Here is a 12305-nt window from a genome sequence, read left to right as displayed (position 1 = left end):
GGCCATTTTTATATTCTTAAAGATTGGCTCTGCTTTGCATTTGCTTGTAGGATGTAGAAGCCAGTGATATGAAGAGGAGAGAAGATGGAAATCATTAGTCTCAAGACTCTCTCATTCTCCTGAGAGGAGTAAAAAATGGTGCAAGCTTCCAAGAGACCTTCGGCAAAGCCAAACAGTCTTTCATAAACAGGCAAGAGTAATTTATGATTAAAAAAATGATCAAAACAGCAGTTGCCTCTGAGGTTGGGGGTAGAGATTGACTGAGATGGAGCATGAGAGAAATTTCTAGAGTGATGGTAAGATTCATTGTATACAAGTTTTACCTTAAAGGGAAAAAACTAAATAAATATAGAACTCTTGAGCAGCTCTATCCAATAGAATGTTCTGCAGGGATGGAAATGTTCTGTATCTCTGTTGTCCAATATGGTCCCCACCAGTCACTGTGGTTACGGAGTGCTTGAAATCTGGCAACTGAATTAGGTGCTGTGGCACACAGGCTCTCACAGATCCACCAAAGCCGAGCAACCTTCTCATTAGAGATAAAGGCAGACTGGTGGACATGGAGTGGTTAAGGGACTTGCCCAATGTCACACACAGCAACAAGATGGGCAAGGGCAAAAAGCTTCAAATATCCCGGTTCTGAGGTGTTCCCTGGTTTCCCTCACATCCCAGAGAGCCGAGCCTCAGGGCTGGGGGTAAGGAGAGCACTGAAGGATGGAAGAGCTCAGGAGTCTCCGCCAGATGCCAGAGGTGCTGAAGTCCCAGCTAGGGGACAAACTTCTTTCTGGGACACTTTTGGTCTAATAGTGACAATATTAGTCCATTTTTTACACTTTAAATTTTATAAAGCACAATTATACACACAGTATCTTATTTCATTCTCATAACCTGGAAAACTTCCTTCCCCAAACCTTTCCTTCCTTTATTCCTGCCTGCCTGCCTGCCTCCCTTCTTTCCTTCTTTCCATCCATTTCTTTCATCCAAGTTGTGGGCAGCAAGTAAGGTGTAGGGGTAAAAATGTAGACTCTGTAGTCCAAGTGCCTGGGTTTGAATTCTCATTCACCAGGCATATGACTTAGTAACATGGTCCATTTTAACCTCTCTATATCTCGGTTTCCCAACATGAAAAATAGGAATAATAATAGTACTTGCTTTTCTGGGATGTCATGAGAATTAAATGAAACAATCCATTCAAAGTTTACTATTATTATTTACTGAGCATTGTAAATGACAATGGGAGAGCTGGAGTTGAGGTCAGGGCCCAGGTTAGAATTCCAGAGGAAGGCAGAGTCCTGACAAATTAAAGCTGAGTTGTTACTGCCCAGACTCCACAAAAGGCAGAAGGAGGGAGTTTTCAGTATGTTTTTCCCCTGCCTAGAGCAAACATCTGAGCTTCGTTCTGCACTCAGCTCTGAGGTGTATACCTTTAGAGAGGGGTTACTATTTGCTCATGAATCTCCCATCTGAAAAATGCCTCTTCCCTGAGCCTACTAGGCGATGAATCACTAGGATCATCACCACCATATTTAGTGATCCATCTCCCACTGCCCAGCAAGCAGCACACCCACCCCTTCTTTCTACAGGCTGCAGCCAAGCGGGGAGCTTTACAGGATTGAATTAATGTCAGGAAAAGGGACTTCTGGGTCCTCCTATCTTCCCACCAGCCTGTCAGGGTGGGAAGATAGAAAAATCAATCACTAGTAAATTCTGTGTGTGTGTGTGCTTGCGTGTGTGTGTGTGTGTGTGTGTGTGTGTGTGTGGATGAGAGAGAGAGAGAGAGAGAGACCTTACATTTACAATCACACTTATGAGCTAATTTGGTCCTTATAAAACTCTGGAAGGGCAAGTATTATTTATTCCTATTTTTTAAGATGAGAATTGAGTTAGAGAGCAGCGAAATGACCTACCCAGGATTAGCTGTGTTAAATCTTGTTGTGTATTGTCAGTATCCCATCAGTTATTACATATCTGTACTATGTAATTAGCTCCTAGCACCTGGATTAGCACCTGGACTAAGTTCCCTGAAAGCACCTTTAATCAGAAAGGGCATCACTGAAGTCACAGCTGGGTATCTGCCTGGAAGGGTCCTCCTGGCTTCATTTTCCTTGGCATTGCAAATGTGCCATCCTTCTAGAACAACTTCCTCCAGTTGATGGATGGCACATTTAGTTCTAGTGGGCAGACCATTATGGAGAGCTTCGCTGTGCCAAGCACAGCACCTGAAGCAGGATAGGGGTGGGGTATACAGAGATGCATGAGATGCAGAGATCACCTACACAAAAGTAATAGGCACCTAGGAGCTTAGACACTAGGACTCCAGACTGAGCTATCATTCAAGTCCACAACTGGGAGAATAATTTGTTGATATTTTGGTGGCAAGAGTAGTGCTTTTTAAGTATAAGTGAGATTCTGCATCTTAATTATGGTAGTACCTCCTGTTTGCCAGGCCCTGTGTTAAGTGTCTAATATAACACAGCATCCATTAAGTCTCTTCTTAATTGACATAGATACCTTGTGAAATAGACACCGCTATCCTCACCGTCTTACATCTGAAGAAGCTGATGCTTGCCAGAAGGTCACCCGGCTCGATCATAGGTGGTGGAGCTGGGATTTGAACCCAGGCAATTCCAGAGCTTCATGCTGAACTGTCAGTGTAGGTCACACACTATAAAAGATCTTTTTCCTGAGTTTGTGTGTATCACTATATACCAATGTATTAAATATTAACCAGAGACTGCCTGCCTGAAGCACAGTTTTCTCCTTGTTAAAATAAAGATGAACAACAGTTAGAGAAGTTCTGAAACCTACACACACCAAATAAGACTTTCTTCTTAATGTAGTCAGAAGTATTGAGGATAATTAAAGGAGAATAACTGTCCTGCCTTTTGATACACTATTATCATTGCCATTGCTGAATCCCATCTACAATCATCTTTCATACTATCTGTGTCACTCAGTAACTTCCTGGGTGGGGAGGGGAGGAGAAGATATACCTCTCTAGTGGACATGCGTGCCTCCTTCCCCACTCCACCCTCGTTCTGTCTTTCCCAGGTGAAAATTACTATGTTTAATGAGCCCTGTTACTTATGGGAGAGTGTTACTCACATGAACAGTCTAAAAGCAGGAAAAAACCTTAGCTGACTGGGATTGAGATGGAGCCTTAGGAGGTCCTTGCACACACTGCAGAATTTCAGAGAGAGTTCACATTCACTTTCTCGTTGAGTTCTTGACCAACCCAGTGAAAGGTTCAAGAAGATGATAATAAAACCAAGACAAACAACACTTAGCTTAAATTGGACAAGGCAATGGATGACATCAAGGGTTAGTATTACTATTGTAGAGTATAATAATTTTGTGGTAATGCCTTTTTTTAAAGTCCATTTCTGTTAGAGAAATATACTGTTTTGAATTTGCTTTAAATTATCCCAGTGAAGAAGGAGGAGGAAGGCAGCAGCAAGGGAGAAGAATGTGTTTTTATAAAATAATGAAAGAATATTGATATTTATTGAAGCAGAGCAATAAATTCGTACATTCGTTATAGAATTTTTCCACTTTGTATATGTTTGATGTATATATCCATATACACACAAGTGTTCATAATAAAAAGTTTTTTAAAAAGTCTATGCTTACTATGTTCAAGAAGAGAAAAGAAAACAATAATAATGTTGGCAAAGAACTAGAAACTCTACAATAAAACACATATCATATTTGAAAAGGAAACAAATAGGAATTATAGAACTGAAAAGTACAACATTCAAAAGTAATAACTGGATGGATGGATCAATATATCTACACAGAGAATTAGTGAATTTGAAAATTAGAAAAGAGTTATCCAGAATGAAACACAGAGAGAAAAAATATATAGAAAAATACAAAAAAGGGTCAGAGACAGATTAAACACTGAGAGAAGTTTCAACATATTTGTAATTAGTCTCAGAAAGAATGGAGAAAGAGGAAATGGGACAAAACAAATATTTAAACTAATAATGGCTGAGAATGCTGTCATCCTGATGAAAGACAACAAGTCACAGACTTAAGAATCCCTACAACTCCCAATATACTATTATTAAGGGGTAGGGGAAGGAAACATCTGGGCACACCATATAAAACTGTAGAGAATAAAGGACAAAGAAAATATCTTAAAAGCAGGTGAGTGGGGAAAAAAAGATTACCTTTGAAGAAACAGAGTTTAGACAAACAACTGTCTTCTCAAATGAAATATGGAAAACTGGGAGTAAATGAAATATCTGTAAAGAACTGAAAAAAAGTAACCGCCACCTAGACTTCTACACCCAGCAAAACATATCTTTCAAAATGAAGACAAAATAAGGACATTTTCAAGCAATCTGAAAAAAATTTTCACCAGCAAACCAGCAAAAAGGACTACTAAAGGGTATTCCCCTAACAGAAGAACAGTGATTCCAGATTGAAGGTTGGAGATGCAGGGTAAACGTAAATAACCATGGACTGTTTCAACAAGAACAATAATATTATAAAGTTTATTTTATGTGAACAATATAAGTCAAGAGGGGGATAAATGGAATTAAAATGTTCTAACAACCTTCCATCGTCCAGAAAGATGGTAATGTTCTAATCAATATTATACTTTTTATAAGTCAAAGATAAAGATTATAATTTCTAGGGTAAACACCAAAAGAATATTATAACATGTATAATTTCCAAGCTAATGGAGAGTATAAAAGGAATAATAACATACTCAAGAAATCCAAAAGAGCAGGAAAGGAGGAAAGAGGGAACTGAATGGACAGGAAAAATAGAAAGAGGCTAGTAAAAATAGTAAATTTAAACTCAAGTATATGAGCAACTACTTTAAATAATTAACATATTACTAACTTATTATTAATATAATATTTATAAACTACAAGAGAAATACAAAGAGACAATATTTTAATAAATAAAGCTGAAATATTAGTATCTATACTGTATGGGAGGAAATAAAACAATACCTACTTCACACTTCACACAAAAATCAATTCCAGCTATATGGTAAACCTAAATGTAAAAAAAATGTAAAATAAGCTTCCAGAAGATGATATGGAAAACTATCTTCATTCCCCCAGTATAGGAAAAAACTTCCTAATCAGAACAGAAAAGGCACTAACCAATAAGGAAAAGATTGTTACTTGGATTGTTACTTATAAACTAAGAACTTCTTGTTAATCAAAAACAACCAATTGAAAGTCTACGGCCATGCCACCCTGAACAAGCCTGATCCTGTGTGATCTTAGAAGCTAAGTAGGGTTGGACCTGGTTAGTACTTGGATGGGAGACCACCTAGGAATATCAAGTGCTGTAGGCGTTAAAAAAAAAACAAAACAATTAAGATTGGAAAGACAAACCACAGAGTGGGACAAGATCTTTGCAACACATATAACTGATGATAGGATCATATCCAAATAAAAACTCCTATAAAACAGCAAGAAACAAACATTCCAATAGGAAAAGGCAAGAGTCTTGAAAAAGCAATTCGCAGGAGGAACTAGGTCCCATTCATTATTAGAGAAATGCAAATTTAAATCACAGTGAGATGTCATATATACAGAATGTACAAGAAGCACAAAAGAACAAAGACTGACAAATATACAGGAGTTACAAAAATGTACAAATGTGTATTGTTTGAACTGATGAATGCAAGTGTGGTTGCGAATGAAAAGCAACAGGGACTCTCATATTCAGAATATGAGTGTAACTTCGGAAAACAGGTTGGCACTATGTACTATAATTAAAGGTAGGCATACCACAGAATCCAGCAATACTACTGTGAAGTGGAGTAAAATGCATATTCATAGCAACATGATTCTTGTAGTCCTAAACTGGAAATTACTCAAAAGCCCATTAATAACAGTGGATAAATATACTGTGATAATTTCGTACAATGGACAGCTATACCAAAATAAAAACGTAGTACATTACTGCTATTTGTAAGTATACATATGAATGTCTCAAACATAATGTTCAGACACACATTTCAAAATGACACACATAGTAAGACTCCATAAAAATTCAAAATTAAGTAAAACTGTATTGTTTAGGGATAAGTACATACATGGTAAAATTATAAAGGAGAAAAGCATGATTACAAAAGTCAGGACAGTAATATCAGGACAGTAATATCAAGGAGAAAGGGAGGGTGGTGTGAGGCAGAAGGGGCATGAGGTGGTGCTTCTAGGATGCTGGCAAAGAGCGACAATTACGTGTTAACTCTTTAATTATTTATTGACCTGTAAAGTTTTGCTCAGTAAACTTTTCTGAATGTGTGTCATTTTTCAAAATGAGTAAACTTGACTTGGCTAATTGATTTGGCAATGAGAATTAGCTTTGCCATCCAGGATATTTGGTGGACATTTTCCAATATTTGGATGAAAATATGTTTAAAGCTTGCACTGAGACAAAAGAATTTCATCAAAAGTATTATGTTGGTAAGGGTAAATTGAAATCATGTTTGGATGTTTCCCAGTTAATTTTTATGAATATCAGTTTAAATGAATGTCCTTCTGTAGAGAAATGAGAGAGTAATTAATAGTCATTTGATAAGTCTTGGTTCATAGCCTTTTTTATATACTTCTCAGAAATTGAGAATGTAAATTACTCTAATGACTGGGTTGCAAATCAGTGGTTTCTAATTCTTTGCTTTCAACAAAACTAAAAGAGGACTTAGTCAAATTATTAGCTGATAAAATGTTAAAAATGGCTTTTGGAGAGATGGGAGAAATGGCGTAGATGATGGAGGCTTTGTTCATCCCTCTTGTGACCAAATCAATGTTGTGACAGAAACACGGAGCAAACAGCAAAGAAAGTCGCCTGGGATCTAGATGAACATACACTAAGGAGAGAAATAATTAATCAACGTGCAATGGTAGAAGGTAGGAGGGGGTGAAGATGCAAGGTTGCCTAGTCCCCAATGGCTGAGTGGGACAACAGGGGCAGCTGTAGACGCCTCTTAAAGAGGTCCTGTCCAAAACCAGACTTTTGTGTTGACGCACCTGCTCATTCTGAGCACCTGTGCTGGGTCGGCTGCTCAGGGGGCATCAGGGACTTACAGGGGGACACTGAGTTGTCAGAGTGAGGGCCAGAGGCGAAGCTCTCTCCTGGGCAAAAGTGCTAGTGGTATCAATTGCTCCTCTGTTTAGCCCTCTCCACTCCCAGTGTATGGACTCAGCACCGCATAGCTGAGACATCATCAAACTGGATAAAAGAGGTCGCTCCACCCAGAAGATTTCCTAAAACTCTACCTCCCCCAACTCATCACCCTACCCAAGCCACATCCAATTGTGTCCTCGGCAAGTCCTGTGACACTTGTTGAGCAGAGCCAAGACTCACACTGGTGGCAGCTGGCCTCAGTTTCTGATGTGGCAACTATAAGCATGGCATCTGTGGATTGCTTGTTGAATCTTAACAGGTGGCCCTGGCGTGGCACAGGCTGGGACTAAACTAGGCCTACAACTGAACCCCTCTCAGGACTGTGCCACTGGACACCTACTACACAAAGCCACACTAATAAGACCAGGAGACTTAGAAGCTTAGTGCATAGAAACAGACACAGAAAGACAGACAAAATGAGAAGACAAAGAAGCAGAAACCATATGAGAGAACGGAACAGAGATCCAGGAATAATAGAGTCAAGCAATCTAACAAATGTAGAGTTCAAAAAACACTGGTTATACATAGATTGACCTTGAGATAATCATGCTAAGCAAAAGAAGCCAGAGAAAGTTGAAAACCACATGATATCACTTATATGTGGGATATAAACCTAAAAGCAACAAACAAACAGGACAAACAAACAGAGACTCATGCATATAGACAATAGACTAGTGATTACCAAAAGGTGGGAGGAGGAGGGAGGGAGAACGTAGATGGGTTGAAAGGGGTCAAATATGTGGTGACAGAAAGAAATATTACTATAGGCGGTGAGCACACAATGTGATATATACATGCCTTACTGTTGAACTGTATACCTGAAACTTACTGGGTTTCGTTAACTAATGTCACTATAATAATTAATTTAAAAGAAAACATTGGTTATAAAGATGCTCAATGAACTTAGGGGAAGTGTAGATGATTTCAGTGAGAACTTTAACAAAGAGATTAAAAAACATAAAAATGGAAATGGAAATTACAAAAGAGAACCAGTCAGAAATAAATATATTATCTGAGATGAAGAGTATATTAGAGGGAATCAACAGAGTAGAGAAAGAAGAGGATCGAACCACAGATATAGAGGATGGGGAAGCCAAGGACTCTCAACCAGAATGGCAAGAATAAAGAACACAAGACTACAATAATAATTTAAGTAGCCTATGGGACACAATTAAATGTAAAAATATCCATGTCATAGGGGTACCCGAAGGAAAACAAGAAGTTGAAGAGCTATTTGAAGAAATAATGATGAAAACTTCCCTAACTTGATGAAAGAAATAGACATACAACCCCAGGAAGCTCAGAGAGTCCCAAGAAAGAAGAACCTAAAGAGGTCCACACCAAGACACATCATAATTAAAATGCCAAAGGTTAAGTACAAAGAGAGAATCTTAAAAGCTGCAAGAGAAAAGTGGTTAGTTAACTATAAGGGAGCACCCATAAGACTGACAGCTGATTTTCAAAAGAAACTATGCAGGACAAAAGGGCTTGGCACAAAATATTCAACATGATGAAAACCCAGGATCTTCAACCAAGAACACTTTATCCAGCAAAGCTATCATTTAGAGTTAAAAGAGAGATAAAGAGCTTTCCAGACAAAAATAAGCTAAAGGAATTCATCAACACCAAGCCAGTATTGCAGGAAATGTTGGAGGGACTTCTTTAAGAAGGAAAAACATATATCAAAAAACAGGAATAAAGAATGGTAATAACTACATTCCTATCAATAAGTACCTCAAGTGGAAGAGAATTAAGTGATCTAACCAAAAGATAGAGTGGCTGAATGGATAAGAAAACAAGACCCTCATATGCTGCCTACAAGAGACTCACTTCAGATTAAAGGAAAAGACTAAAAGGAAAGAGATAGGAAAAGATATTGCCTTGATGGCCCTATGGTCCTTGATGGTCCATGCACTGGATGAGTAAGCCAGATAAAGACAAATATGATATGATTTCACGTACATGTGGAATCTAAAGAACAAAATAAACAATAACAAAAACAGAAATAAACTCAGATACAGAGAATATTTTGAGGGCTACTAGATGGGAGGGGATTTGGAGGGATGGTGAAAAAAGGCAAAGGGATTAAGAAATACAAATGGATAGTTACAAAATAGACATGGAGATATAAGGGAAATAGTTAACAATCTTGTAATAAATACTAAGGGCTAAGAGGGGTACTAGCTTTAGTGCGGTGATCAGTTTGTGAGTTATATAGATCTCTAATCACTATGCTGTACAACTGAAACTAATATATTATTGTATGCCAACTATAATTTAAAAAACCCATTGAATTGTACAATGTAAATATGAGCAACTAATTCTCTATTTCAATAAAGCCAGAAAAAAATAAAAATTAATTAAAAAATTTTTAATTAAAAAAAAGTGGAAAGGGGGAACGAAAGGAAAACAGGCCAAAGTGGCTAACCAAGAATTAAAGGTTTACCTGCAAGAAATGCAGAAACTAAAAATGAGGAGAGTCCAGCCTCTAATGAAGCAGGAGAGAAAGGAGCTAAGTCTGATTAATATCATTTACCATGTCTTATAAGTAGATTCTGTCTTCCTTCTTGTACAAGCCAGAGGAATATTTTTATCAACTATTTTGTAAATGAAAATATTTAGTAGCCTTAGAAACATTTTTAAGAAGGAGGGAATTCCACCTCATCTCATTTTTTAAGTGTAAATGCTTTTTTAAAAAGAGTGAAATCATTTGCTGGTTGTTTGCTTGTTTGTTTTTGGTACAACCCCAAAATAATAGGATATCGAATATGGAACGCTTTGATTGTCTTGAGTGTCAGCTCAACATTCCATAGATGAAGGCAGTTTTCATATCCTATAACACAAAGCAATTTGGAGTCAGTTGTGCATTTAATATGTCTTGAACATTTTAAATTACTTCTATTATTATGTTTTTGGTAGAATTGTTTCCTAAAGAAAATCACTACTTTATCTTAGCTCTCCCTGTCAGAATTTTGTGTAACATTTTTGTCCTGGTAGTACAGTTTGCCTAATGACTTTGTTAACGTGCTGTGAAAGATTGAAAATTTGATTATGTAATGCATATGATATTAAATTGTGAATTAGTGGGACTTTGTTGTAACAGTGTGTCAACATTTGATACAATATTGATACTTGATATTCTATTGAGAAAAAATTATATGACAATGCTATAATAAAACATGTTCCATTCCTATTTACTTGTTTATGTGAACTGGTTTCCTAGTGCTTACCTCTATAAAAACAATCAATATAAAGAGAAATTAGCTGAACTCTGTCTTATGCTAGCAATATGTAATATTCAACCAATTATTTAACCATCCCCAATTCATGTTATTAAGAAATAGATTCCAATTTTTTTTACTTTTGTGTTTATTATTTATAAAAATATAATTTATTTACATTGTTTTGCTCACTTGTATATTCATTAAGATTGTCTTATAGCTCAATACTGGTAAATTTTCAATCTTTGGAGACATATGGTCAAAAGAAATTTTTTTTAAATGTTTTAATGCGTGTATATGTACTGTGTGTATTAGTGTGTAATTATATTTATTTATTTTTTATTAAGTTTATTGGGGTACATTGGTTAATACAATTATATAATTTTCAGGTATACATTATAATTTGACATCTGTATATTCTGTTGTATGTTTACCAAAGTCCAGTTTCCTTCAGCTACCATATATTTGATCCCCTTTACCCACTTCACCCTCTTCCTAGCCCCCTGTATTTGACCTCCTTTACCCTGTCTACCTACCCCCTCCATCACCACCCCACTAGTAACCACTAGTCTATAGTCCAAGTCCATGAGTCTCTGTTTGTTTTTCCTACCCATTTGTTGTTTTTTAGGTTTATATCCCACATATAAGTGATATCATGTGATTTTCAACGTTTTCTGTCTGACTTATGTTGCTTAGCATGACCTTGAGGTCCACCCAGGTTGTCGCAAATGGCAGTATTTCATCTCTTCTTATAGCTGAGTAACATTCCATTGTATATATGTACCACAGCTTCTTTATCCAATCATCTATTGTAGGACACTTCGGTTGTTTCCACATCCTGGCCACTGTGAATAATGCTGCTATGAACATTGATGTGCAAATATCTTTTCAGATATGGGTTTTCAAGTCTTTGGGGTAAATATCCAGAAGAGGGATTGCTGGATTATATGGTAGATGAATTCTTAGTTTTTTGAGAAATCTCCATTCTGTTTTCCATAATGGCTGTACCAATTTGCAGTTCCACCAGCAGTATATGAGAGTTCCTTTTTCTCCTCATCTTCTCCAACACTTGTTAGTACTTGTCCTATTGATTATAGCCCTTCTAACAGATGTGAGACAGTATCTCATTGTGGTTTTGATTTGCATTTCCCTAACAGCTAGTGATGTTGAGCGTCTTTTCACATATTTGTTGGCCATTTGTGTGTCCTCTAAGGAGAAGTGTCTGTTCAGGTCCTCTGCCCAGTTTTTGATTGGATCATTGGGTGTTTTTTGTTTTGTTTTGTTTGTACTTATTGAGTTGTATGAGTTATTTGTATATTTTAGTTATTAGGCCTTTATCGGAAGTGTTGTTTGCAAATATACCTTCCCATTCGGATGGTTCTCTTATTTTTTTTCATTTTTTTTTTTTTTTTTTTTTTTTTTTTTTGCTGAGCAGAAGCTTTTTAGTTTGATGTAGACACATTCATTTATTTTAGCTTTTACTTACCTTGCTTTTCAGGTCAAATGCATAAAATCTTCTTCAAGTCCAAGATTCTTGACTTTAGTTCCTATGTTGTCTTCTATACATTTTATTGTTTCAGGTCTTATATTCAAGTCCTTAATCCATTTTGAGTAGATTTTGGTAATAGACAATAGTCTAGTTTCATTCTTTTGCAGATGGCTTTCCAGTTTTCCCAGCACCATTTATTGAAGAGATTTTCCTTTCTCCACTGTATGTTTTTGGCTTTTTTGTCAAAAATTATTTGCCCATATACATATGGGTTTACTTCTGGACCCTCGATTCTGTTCCACTGGTCCGTGTGTCTGTTTTGCCGTTTTGATTACTGTGCGCTTTGTAGTATAATTTGAAGTCGGGCAGAGTGATGCCTCCAGGCTCGTTCTTTTTTCTCAGGATGGCTTTGGCAATTTGGGGTCTTTTGTGCT

At 36.9% G+C, this 12305-nt stretch overlaps 1 pseudogene; it reads left to right on the top strand.

Moving 5' to 3' along the window:
* The first annotated feature begins 5201 nt into the window (after positions 1-5201).
* Positions 5202-5320, top strand: LOC112482706 (annotated as a pseudogene).
* Positions 5321-12305: the final 6985 nt, after the last annotated feature.

The sequence above is a fragment of the Pteropus alecto genome, unplaced genomic scaffold (assembly GCF_000325575.1).
Source record: "Pteropus alecto unplaced genomic scaffold, ASM32557v1 scaffold155, whole genome shotgun sequence".
NCBI lineage: Eukaryota > Metazoa > Chordata > Mammalia > Chiroptera > Pteropodidae > Pteropus > Pteropus alecto.
This window is presented reverse-complemented; position numbering and strand designations above follow the sequence as displayed.